Source organism: Carlito syrichta, unplaced genomic scaffold (assembly GCF_000164805.1).
Source record: "Carlito syrichta isolate Samal-C Ts95f unplaced genomic scaffold, Tarsius_syrichta-2.0.1 Scaffold303025, whole genome shotgun sequence".
Lineage (NCBI taxonomy): Eukaryota > Metazoa > Chordata > Mammalia > Primates > Tarsiidae > Carlito > Carlito syrichta.
Window position 1 is genome coordinate 62616 of NW_007247121.1, and position 11959 is coordinate 74574.

Below are 11959 nucleotides of genomic sequence, written 5' to 3' on the forward strand. Positions count from 1 at the left end.
GTATCTAACCTTGAACCTGAATTGCTGTATACCAGTTAACAAAAGAATAATGTCTGATCAAAGCTGTTTTGTGTCAACAATTTATACCGAGTCATATGATCAATTTTGTGAAATAAAACAAATATGCAAATGTATTCTTTTTTTATTATGAAAAGTATCTTAACAAAATGATTTTAATGAAGAAATAATAATTTTAAATAGTAGCAGCAAAATATGACTGTTTAAAAGAAAATAAATATCTAAGGAAATAAAAATAAATACATTAGACTTCAAAAATTAAGACATTTTCCTTTTAAGCAGTAGGCAATTACTGTCAGAGAATTTTACTTCTGGCTTTATAGGTTCAGTTGCAATCCCTGATTTGCCTTTGAATATTATCAGTTAAATTTTTGTCTATCTTGTGGTGCTTACAATGATACCTATGAAAAAACTGTTTTATAAAATAAAAGAAATTTATCTTGCATTAAAAAATACAAAAGGATGAAAGCAAATCAAAGGGACACAGAAGCCTAACTGAAAGAGCACTTAGTGGCCAAAGTTGGAACAATTTGAACAAAATTAATTGCATTTTAAAAATTATAACAAAATATAAAATACATATCCATGTATTCTATATTGATATAGATAATTGTACAAATAAATAAACAGAGATAAAGGTACACATCTTTTTTACAAATAATTTTTTATTTGTAATATATATATAGATACTCTTCCCTCTAGGAGGTGAAATTTAAACGCCCTCCCAGAGTGTGGGCTGGATTTCCAAAAATAGAATATGAAAAATAAAGAGCAGTAGCTTTCTAATGGAGAAACCCGCCAGATCCCTCTTTACCCAAGTGATCGAGTTGACTATCAGCAGTAATAAGTCGTGTTGGTATCAAGTACCCCCTAGATAGGATGTGATGAGAGAGACACTTCATCTGTGTGGTATTCTTCCTCCAAACTCAGAATCCTAGTCTGATCATGAGAAAACACCAGACAAACCCAAACACAGGGACACTGTGCAAAATAGTCCAGTACTCCTCAAACTATAAAGGTCATGGGAAACAAGTAACGACTGAGAATCTGTCATAGATTTCAAGAGATTAAAGAGCCATGACAATCAAATTCAATGTGGTATTCTGGATTGGATCCTGACACAGATAAGTGACATTAATGTAAAAATTCTACAAATCAGAAGTATTCCAAAATAGAATATTCTGTTTTTTAACTTGTATATTGCATGATAATGGGCTATCAATGAATAGCTATTAATCATACAAGATAGAAAGAAGCTGTAGCTTATATAAAGTGCAGACTTGTGGGCTCCCTCTCCCAATATATAGAAAGTGATAATGTTCTAGAAATTGAACTAGTAATGTGCAATTTATATGGTCTTTAAATGATTCTTACATACACCAATATGTAAGAATTAATTTTTTAGAGCCCTGTGCCTTTCATAGGCCCCAAAGACATTCAAAGGCTGTAAAAACCACAGTAGTAATGGTATTATCCAAAGTAACCAAATTTGGAGAAAATTAAAATTCAGCATGTGCTATATGGAAAAGCAAAAATTAGATAGAGAACCTTGTGGGCAAAATAATGTACTTCGATAGCATGTACATAACTGGTGAATTCACACAGTGTAGTGGAGTCATAGATAGAAAAGTAAAAAGATACAAAGTCTGGCAAGTACCCGAGTGAAAATAAAAAGCGTAGCAGTGGAAGCACCTTAGTTATCCCAACAGTCCCTTCTGGGTTTAAGAAAACTGACATCACTGTAAAGTACAGAGACTGGCCTATTGTAATTTCAATCAATAGGCCACAACTGTTTTAGTATGAAGTGTTACTCCAAAAATAAATAGTGTAAGACTGACAAACAAAAGCAATACCAGTAAGCTAATAAATTCTCAAGCAATTCAAAAGGCTCTGACAGAAGCAGTATGTAATGAGCAAGTAAACAAGAGAATGAGAATAAATGATGAAAATCAATGTGATGAAGCACATTGATTTAATGAAGCCTGATTCCAATTCTGACATCATTGTGTGCCTCTGTCTGCCCTCAGTTACCTATCAACTTTACTGGAGACTTAACTCAGGACACCATTGTCACGCCCCAGCAGACAAGAATAGTCAACAAGTTTGCTACTTCCCCCAACTCATATGTGGCATCTGCCAGCCTTTCTCAGATACCCAATCACATTCACTCTGACCCACACCAATTTGGAGTTATTTTGCTTGTATCAGCTATTGTTAAAGTCTACCTTCTGTGATAGTTAATTTTTATGTCCACTTGGCTAGGCTACAGTGCCCAACTATTTAGTCCAACAACTGTCTAGATTTTCCAGTGAAGGTATTTTTAGATGTGACTAACATTTTAAATCAGTATCCTTTGAGAAAATCAAACATATCCTCCATAGTGTGAGTGAGCATCATCTAATCAGTTGAAGGCTTTCAGAACAAAAGACCAAAGTTCCTGCAAGAAGGAATTCTGCCTCCAGACTGCAACATAGAAATTGTTTGTTTCCAGCCTTTAGACTTAAGACTCCAACATCAACTTTTGCCCAAATTTCTAGCCAGCCAACCAGCTTTGCAGATTTCTCATAAGCAAATCTCTTAAAATCTTTCTCTCTGTGTATGCAAATATCTATCTCCTATTATTTTCTTATCCGTGTGTGTGTGTGTGTGTGTGTGTGTGTGTGTGTGTGTGTGTGTGTGTGTAGAAATGGTTGTTATTCTGGAGAACTCTGACTAACACATTATTCAGTTATCCATTAATAACTACTGTTATTAATAAAGAACTTAAGCTAAGAGACAACAAATTCCAAAAGGAGTGAGAAAATAATTCTCACATTTTTCTAAGATATCATTGAATCTATTACAAACTTTTGAGTTGTTATTTTATAAAATAGCTATAATATCAGTAACACAGTACTCATCTTTTTTTATAATGAGATACATTGCAACTATTTTGCTACTGCTTCACTCACTGACATTTTTTTCTTAGCAAGGTATAAAATCCAGATAAGTTATAAGCAATATATAGACTTAGAGGTCCCCATTTTGTTCTTTGAACCAAATAGCATAGAAGAACTATACCGTATCTTGGCTAAATATCAGAATCACTTGTGGTATGTCTTAAAATACATATGTCAGGATTCTCGCCTGAACCTGCTGAATCAGAATTCCCTCCACCGACTTTGATTCACAGCCTGGATACAAAATAATTGGGTCACAGTATCTCCAACAGGATATAGTCCAAGACTACTGTTATTAATAAAGAACTTGAGTCTCAGAGACAACAAATTCCCAAAAGAGTGAGAATGAACAATGTCAGGCTAGTATTTTTTATATTTCTAGAAGATTCATTTTATTTTCTTATACAGACAAATTCCAGAAAAAAAATGACAGTACTCCTGTCTCCTTGTATGCATATTTTGTCATCATGTCCACTGTTTCAATTCACCAATGGCTAAAATCTTGGTCATTTAGAATGATGCTAAGTTAACCAAACCTTGAGGACATGTAAATGTGTAAATGTAACCAAACCTTGAGGACATGTAAATGTGTAAATGTTATCCACTGATTTAATCAAAAGAAGACTGACCTCAATTTCCTACTGATGGAACTTCGGAAGATGAATTCAGTGAGATGTCAAAAATTTTAGCTTATTTCCTAGGAGCTAGCAAAACAATTAAAAAATTACTTCATATTATGAATATGAAAAATGCAGAAAAATAAAAATCCTGGCTAAGAGACAACAAATTCCAAAAAGAGTGAGAAAATAATTCTCACAGTTTTCTAAGATATCATTGAATCTATTACAAACTATTGAGCTGTTATTTTATAAAATAGCTATAATATTATATTACCTGTATGTTTATTTGACCTGACAATACTCCTTTGTGAAAAGGTAGTCTGAGGAATGTTCTACGTCATCCAACTATGAAACAGAGTTTTAAAAAGCCAAATGAACTGGTTTAAGTTAGAAAGTAATGTAATAAAATGTATTTAATGGCATGACTAGGAAAATCAGCCCCGTAGTATATAAACTAGCATCTCCAAGTTTTGAATAGAATTTTGTGATTCCTATTTCCATTGGCCCTTTTTATATTTATAAAAATAGAATAAACTGAATGCTTTCTTCATTTGCAAACTTTGTAGACAAACTAACTGAAATACTTATATTTATTTGATCAATATATTGATAAATCAATAATGGTTTAGGAAGTGATTTTCATGATTTGGAAGATTATGCAACTTGATTTATTTACCAGCTACTGTACTTTTCTTCAATATTAATATTTTGAACATGGGGAAGAAAAAAAAAAACTAAGTAGTGGAGACCACAGAGGGGAAACTATTTTTTCTCTACAGCATATTTCAGAAATACATTTTGTTAAAGACCAAAGTGATTATTTAGAAAGAACTAAAAGCATTTACATTTGATACAGACCTGGTGAAATAAGGAAGGTATTCTAAATATATTATTTTAGATGTGAAACAGACATTTCTTTTTATCATTGCAGTTTTTAATCCTTGACAGTTATTCAAGGCTTGAGGAATGTTAAGCAATGTTCCAATAACTGCACGTACAAGAAAATAATATTCCCTGCGACCACAAGCAGCTTTGAGCAAAGCTTTTCCCTTCTGCTCCAGGCCAGGAACATTGGCAACCAAAGTGAAGAGGGTTGTCCTTCAAGAATTATTTTCTGTACTTCTCATCTCCTCAATTTTCAGTTTCAACAGCCTCTTCTTTTTTGAATCGGCTGCATTTGGCCTCACTGTCTTCCCCAAACCACTAGTTATACTGCAATAATTCCTCAGTTCACATCCTATAAAGCAGGGGTCTTCAACCGCCAGAGCTGTGGACCAGTACTGATCCGTGGCCTGTTAGGAACCAGGCCGCACAGCAGGAGGTGAGCGGCAATTGACTGGAGCTCCATCTACTGTTAGATTAGCAGTGGCATTAGATTCTCATAGGAGTGTGAACCCTATTGTAAACTGCACATGTGAGATCTAGGTTGCATGATCCTTTTGAGAATCTAATGCCTGATGTCCCCCATCCTGCCCACACCCTACCCCATCCATGGAAAAAATGTCTTCCACAAAACCGGTTCATGATGCAAAAAAGGTTGGGGCCTGCTACTTTAAAGGAATACTGGGTTTTGACTTTGCTCTCAATTCCTCTTTCAATAAATATATGTTGCACAAATTCATATTACTGCCATCGTTTCAAAGACTCAACGTTTTTCTGGAAGGAGAAAATCAAGGAATAATATTGCTAACAGAGAACTGAGTCACACTGCTGACAGCATTTGATAGATTATTAACGAGCTTCTCCTCATGGGTTGTTTGTCATGTGATAAATTGTGACTTAAGAGCACCATCCATATAAACAAAAGTGAAATGCTAATAGTATTTCGACCTAAAGAATATACACCAACCCATTAATTATTAAAATAACTAAGCTTTAAAATCACTTTGTCAGGAAGCTACAGAAAATAAGATAGTTTCTAGAAATTTGAAATATTAATTTGAACCTTAAATAGGTTTAACTGAGTTTAAATATTCAGAGACATATTGGGAAAATGGCAGAAACCTTCAAGAAAATAAGACAAGAAGACATTGCTTACTTTTTATGTATGAGCAAGAATTGAAGAATAAGCAGCTCAGAAGGAAGATAATAAATATGAATAATACACAGGAAACAATTTGCAAAACTTTTACTTTTGTAAATTGTTTTTTTCACTGAGTTTTAGCATTAGCTAGTTGAAGTCACTATCATAGTTTTATGAAAAGAGAAATCTGCAAATAAACCATTGAGAGTGTGGAAGCAAAGTTTAGAAAATTAAAAAATGAAAGAATATCACTCAAGTCAAATTATGAAAAACAGTTATCACATTAAATATAAGCTTATTCTATTAATATGCTCAGTCAATATTGTACTAAGGTATGGGATCATAGGGAATATTTTTCAAAAACTATACTTTTAAAATGTTTGAAAAAACTTATACTGGATTTCAGTGAAGCAAAATATATACACTTTCAATCAATACCTTCTGGGTCTTTAGCTTAATTAACATTATTACATTAACAAATTATTTTGCCTGAGCATTACTGCTATATAGGAAAAGATATGAAAACTTCTTTAAAAATTTCTGCTTCTGTGACAAAGTAAATATATTCTTAAAAATTATTAAATACATATAAATATTTCAAAGTAAATGTATTAGTATATTTACTTATTAATTATTAATTTATTAGCAACTCATTTTACATTGGTCATACATACAATTTTAATTTAGTGTTCTCTAGCCTGTATTTGAGAATGCCATTTTGTGTTTACATCTAAATGAAAAATTACTGTAAACGCTTTAAGTATTATAGCTCAATACAACCACACAAATTCAGTGTTTATATTTGCATTTGTGTTTTGAATCATGTTGAGTGTGATTGCTACTAGATGGCATTTGCTAGTGTAAAAATGACAATTGTCCCATGACCATCTAAAAGTGCATGATTCCACTTACACAGGGTATCTAAAATAATCAAATACATAAAATCAAAGAATGAAAAGATAGTTTCCCAGGGCTATAGAGATGGCAAAAGGGAGTTACTAGCCCACAGATACAAAGTTTCCATTAAGTAAGATGAATAACCTTTAGAGATCTGTTGTATAACACTGTACCTATAGTCAACCATAATGTACTGTACATTTAAAAATGTGTTGAGAGTGTAGATCTAATGTTAAGTGGTCTTACCACAATAAAAAGATGTGTGCTTTTGAATGTTATATACTGTCTAACACACAATTTCTTTATCTGCAAAATGTGGGTTATAATAATAAAAATTCACTCAGGACTGTTCTCTGATAATGAAGTAATATAGTGTGAACAGCCCAGAAACAGGTAATACTGATTTTGGTTTGATGTATCACTTTCACTACTATCATTAAAAAATTATTTTGATTATTCATATCCATATATACATAAAATGTGTAAATATATGCAAACACACATATGCACATATGTACATATATAAAAACTCACACACATGGAGAATGAGATAAGAAAATAAGTCACCCACCACTAATATATCATTAAGCCTACTGCATGTATTACTTTTTCAAAAAGAGATTATATAGAACACTCAATATCACATAGCTGCAAAAAATGCAAATATGAGGAGTTTATAGAACAAGTTTTTATGTTGGTACCTATAAAAATATCCAGTAAATGATAGGTGCTCAATAGAAATGTATGAACGAATGGGTAAGAACTAATCACTGACACTGAGTCAGAACTTACCGTCTTTCAGTCTTTCATCAATCGTGTAATTATTAGTGCTATGACATTTTTAAATGATGAAGGAAATTTAAAGTCAAAACAAAAAGTGTTCACAAATTATAGTACTGGAATTTGTATTTGTTCACTCTGTACTTATGACTGAGTCCCCACTGGATGCTGAAATATTTCGGTGTGTCTGTGAGGGTGATTTGGGGTTTTTGTTGTTGTTGTTGTTTCAATATTTAATTTTAGAGTTGCAGGGTACAAGGAAGGATTTACTACATAAGTAGGTTCCATGCTCTAGCTGGCCTTCTCTCCCCCTGAGAGTGGAGCAGGTGCCCAATGTGTCACCACATGTTCTCCTCTCTCTTCCCTCCCTCCTTCCCCTAGCAGTGCCCAGTGACTGCCAATCCCACCCTAAAAATCACCTAACACCCTTTGTGCTAGTGTGACTAGTGTTTAGGGCCCACTTATGAGTGAGTATATGTGGTATTCAGTTATTTGTTTCTGAGATAGTTCACTTAATATGATGGTCTTCAGCTGTATCCAAGTTACTGTGAAGGCCATGATTTTGTTCTTTATGGTTGCATAATATTCCACTATGTATATGTAGCACATTTTTCTCATCCAGTCCACTCTTGATGAGCATCTGGGTTAGTTTTATGTCTTTGCTATTGTGAATAGTACTGCAATAAACATGCCTGTGTAGATGTCTTTTTGATACAGCCATTTATGTTCTGGATATATTCCTGGGATATATCCAGGTAATATAGAAGCTCAATTTCCAGTTCTTTGATAAATTGCCATGCTGCTTTCCACAGAGGTTGAACTAGCTTACATTCCCACCAACAGTGGTGAAGAGTCTCCTTTTCACTGCAGTTATGCCAGCACTTGTTGCTCTTTTACTTACTAATGATAGCCATCCTTACCAGTGTTAGGTGATTCTGAATGAGATTAACATTTAAATCAGGAGACTGAGTAAAGAAGGGTGCCCTCCCTAATGTGTGTAAACTTCATTCAAATAGCTGACATCTTAAGTAGAACAAAAAGCTTGATCCTCCCTCAAATAAGAGGGAACTCTTCCTTCCTAACTACCTTCAAGTTGGAACATTGTTTTTTTGTTTATGTTTTTGTTTTTGTTTTTGCATTCAGACTCACACTGATGCAACACCTCTCCCTGGATCTCAAGCCTGCCAGCCTTCAGACTGGAACTACACCATCAGCTTTCCTGGGTCTCCAGCTTGCTGACTGCAGATCGTGGGACTTGTCAGTTTCCATAATTACGAGTCAATTCTAATAATAAATCCCTCTCTCTCCCAATAAATCTCTGTCTCTCTCAGATACACACACACACACACACACACACACACACACACACACACACACACACACGATTGGTTCTATTTATCTAGAGAACCCTGACTAGTACAAATACTGACCCCAAACTCTTCAAAGAATCGTTTATCTTATAGTCTTATATTCATATTCTTAAAAATATGATCTGCTCTGAAGTTTTTTATTTCTATTTAGTTTTATATTCTTAATTAACGCAAAACAGAATGGCATACTTTTTCTTACACACATGTACAGATCCTTCATGAAAATTTGAGCTTCCAGCCCATGCTTGTTTATTATTTCCCTTAGAAATGTAGATTTTTTTTAAGTCTTAGGTTTCTCTTAGCTATTATACATATTTAACAGCTAACTATTTCCCTAGAAGTTAATGATGAGATTATTGTGGAAACACCATCATCACTTCTCAGTACACACATAACCATACAATAGCAGCATGATTTCAAATATCTGAAAAATAAAATCATGGGGCAAATTAATTACTAAGTAATCTGGGGAACATTAATAAGAAAATGTTCTACAAAGTCAAGACATCTTCCTATTTGAAAGAATTCTTACAGTGACATCTACAATTTAATCTCCCAGATAAATTTTAAGTCTATAAGATATTACACTAGTATTAAGCCAATACAAAGTGAAATTTTACATCACTGAGAAATTGATCAATTGATTCTTTTCCATCTCTAGTGTAGGAGTCTATCATCAAAAACAAATCATCAAAAATTCAAATAATCAAATAGACATTGTTGTTATTCTGTTTTTTTACAGAATCAATGATTAAATACCTCTAAATCTGCCAAGATAAGTTTATACTGTATGATTTTGATATTTAATCTCCAACTTTCTTCATAAACACTGATTATAAAATAGTATCAGCTTCCAAAAGAAAAAAAGTATGCCAAAAAAGATACATTAATCAAAGCCATACAAATAAACCTTTAAGTGAAAATAAGCATTTTAAAGTTATGACTTTAAAAATACATTAGAACACATAACATTCTGTCATCTGGTCTTGTACCTTGGTTGTATGTTCATATTCAAACACAGTTACTGATACATTTGGAGTATATAAATTGTTGCTGAATTAATGCACAAACAAATTAATTATAAATACCTAAGTAGATTGATCTTATCTCTTCCACTATAAAATCCTTGAATTCTAAAAATACTTTTTTGTCTTTTTTATTTCCATATACATGTGCTATATTGTATATGTATTTATTTGAGATAGTAAGGAAGAAAAGATGGCAGGCTTTTTATTTTTTGAATTTTGTTTTTGTTTTGGTCTGCTTCTCCACTAAAACAGCCCTAAGATGTACAGAGATTGTGCCTCTCTTTGTTACCACTCTATCCTCAAATACGATACTCATGTTTGGGATGTATTCAGTAATTAATAATATTTGTTGAAAAAATAAAGTAATTAATTAATGAAAGGATACTTGAGACCAGTGGGAAGAAAGTGGAGTGAGTTCACTTCTAATGGTGGAAGAAGAATGATTTGTGGAGAATTCAGGAAGAGATCACATTTTGTATGGTTTAGGCAGCTTATGCCATAGAACCTAATTGAAGGATTAAAAGGAAAAGTCTTGCTGAGTGAAGTGGAAGTAAAAGGAGGTTGGAGGGGTGAACACATGCAGTGCTTTTGCTAAGAATGCAACTGAAGCTCTATTAAATCTGTACTCACAAGAAAAAGATATTCATTATCTAGGTGGAGGAAGTGAGCAAATATAGGATGTCAGGGAAGAGACATTAGAATTGTCCATTTTTAGCTCCAGACAGGGCAAAAAGTGTTTCTAGGATTGTGTTGAAAGATTAAGATACCAGAGAGAGTAACAGGAGTGAAGAACAAGTTCAAAAACGGCGAGAAAGATGGAAATGTGGAAAAAGCCACTGTTTGAGACTTTGGGGGCTGGTGCTTTGCCACCAGAGAAGTAGGAACTTTATGAGCAGGAGAAAAGCCGCCTCCCGGTAAAAATAAGGTCTAGGCAACGAATAAGGAGGTTATCCGAAATGTCACTGGCATGGATGCTGCAGTCACTGAAGGTAGCTACCATTCAAACAGAGTATTGTAATATTAAATCTGTGACCAAAAACCACTACATTTAATGAAACAATCACATACGGTCAATCTTCAAATAAATTGGTTTAAGAAATAATCCGGGTGACTCCACTTAAAATTGTTGCACTCACGTTCATAAATAACTTAAAAATATTCTATAGGTCAAAAGGTCACAGAGCAATGTCGCCCAGATTCCAGACGGAACTCAGTGCTTGTGCACCCAATCCCCCAATCCCTCCCCCCACTCCCCCTCCCTCCCCTGTTTCCACCACCACTACCCAGTAACCGCCACCACTATCCACTTCCGGTCCCATCGAAGACACAACGCCCATCGCCACCGCCTGGCCCAGAGACATCCTCCGACAGCTGCCATCCTACTCCACCCTGGCGGTGCTTCGAGGCTCCCGCTTTCGCGGCCACCAGCGCCGCCGCTGCCCGCTCCGCTACCCGCGCCAGCGCCCCACTTTGGCTGTGCTGTTAGCTATGCCCAACATGGCCACTGCCCCGCCATCACAGGTGCGCCAGAACTACCACCCCGACTGCGAGGCCGAAGTCAACAGCCAGATCAACCTGGAGCTCTACGCCTCCTACGTGTACGAGTCCATGGCCTTCTACTTCAACCGTGACGACGTGGCCTTGGAGCACTTCGCCCGCTACTTCCTGCACCACTCGCTCCAGAAGAGGGAGCGCACCGAGAAGCTGATGAAGCTGCAGAACCAGCGCGGTGGCCGCATCTCCCTGCGCCACGTCAGGAGGCCGGAGAGCGATGATTGGGAGAGCGGGCTCAAGGCCATGGAGTGTGCCTTCTTTCTGGAGACAATCGTCAACCAGGGCTTCCTGGAGCTGCACCAGCTAGCCACCGACAAGGGCGATCCCCAACTGTGCGCCCTCCTGGAAAGCCACTACTTGCATGAGCAAGTCTGGACCATCAGGGAGCTGGGGGGCTACCTGACCAACCTGCGCAAGATGGGGGCCACGAAAGCTGACCTGGCAGAGTACTTGTTTGACAAGCTCACCCTGGGCAACCTCCACAAGGAGAACTGAGCCGAGACTGTGGTTGTGCGGCCATGAGTGTCTTCCCGGCTCAGGCCACGAGGCGGGGCCTGCCTGTTGCCCTCGTACAGCGCCCCCTTTCGCATTTTCCTTTCAGTTCTGCCCCTGTTTCCAATAAAGTTGTCTGTTTCTTCAAGCAATAGAGGTGTCCAGTTGATACATGTATGCAGGCCTGCAGATCCCATGCAGGCTTCCAACGGGTATCTAGGAGTCTCTCCACCCACCC

General features: G+C 36.0%; 1 pseudogene; it reads left to right on the top strand.

The window, feature by feature from the left end:
- Positions 1-11172: 11172 nt before the first annotated feature.
- On the top strand, positions 11173-11724 carry LOC103259818 (annotated as a pseudogene).
- The last annotated feature ends 235 nt before the right edge of the window (positions 11725-11959 follow it).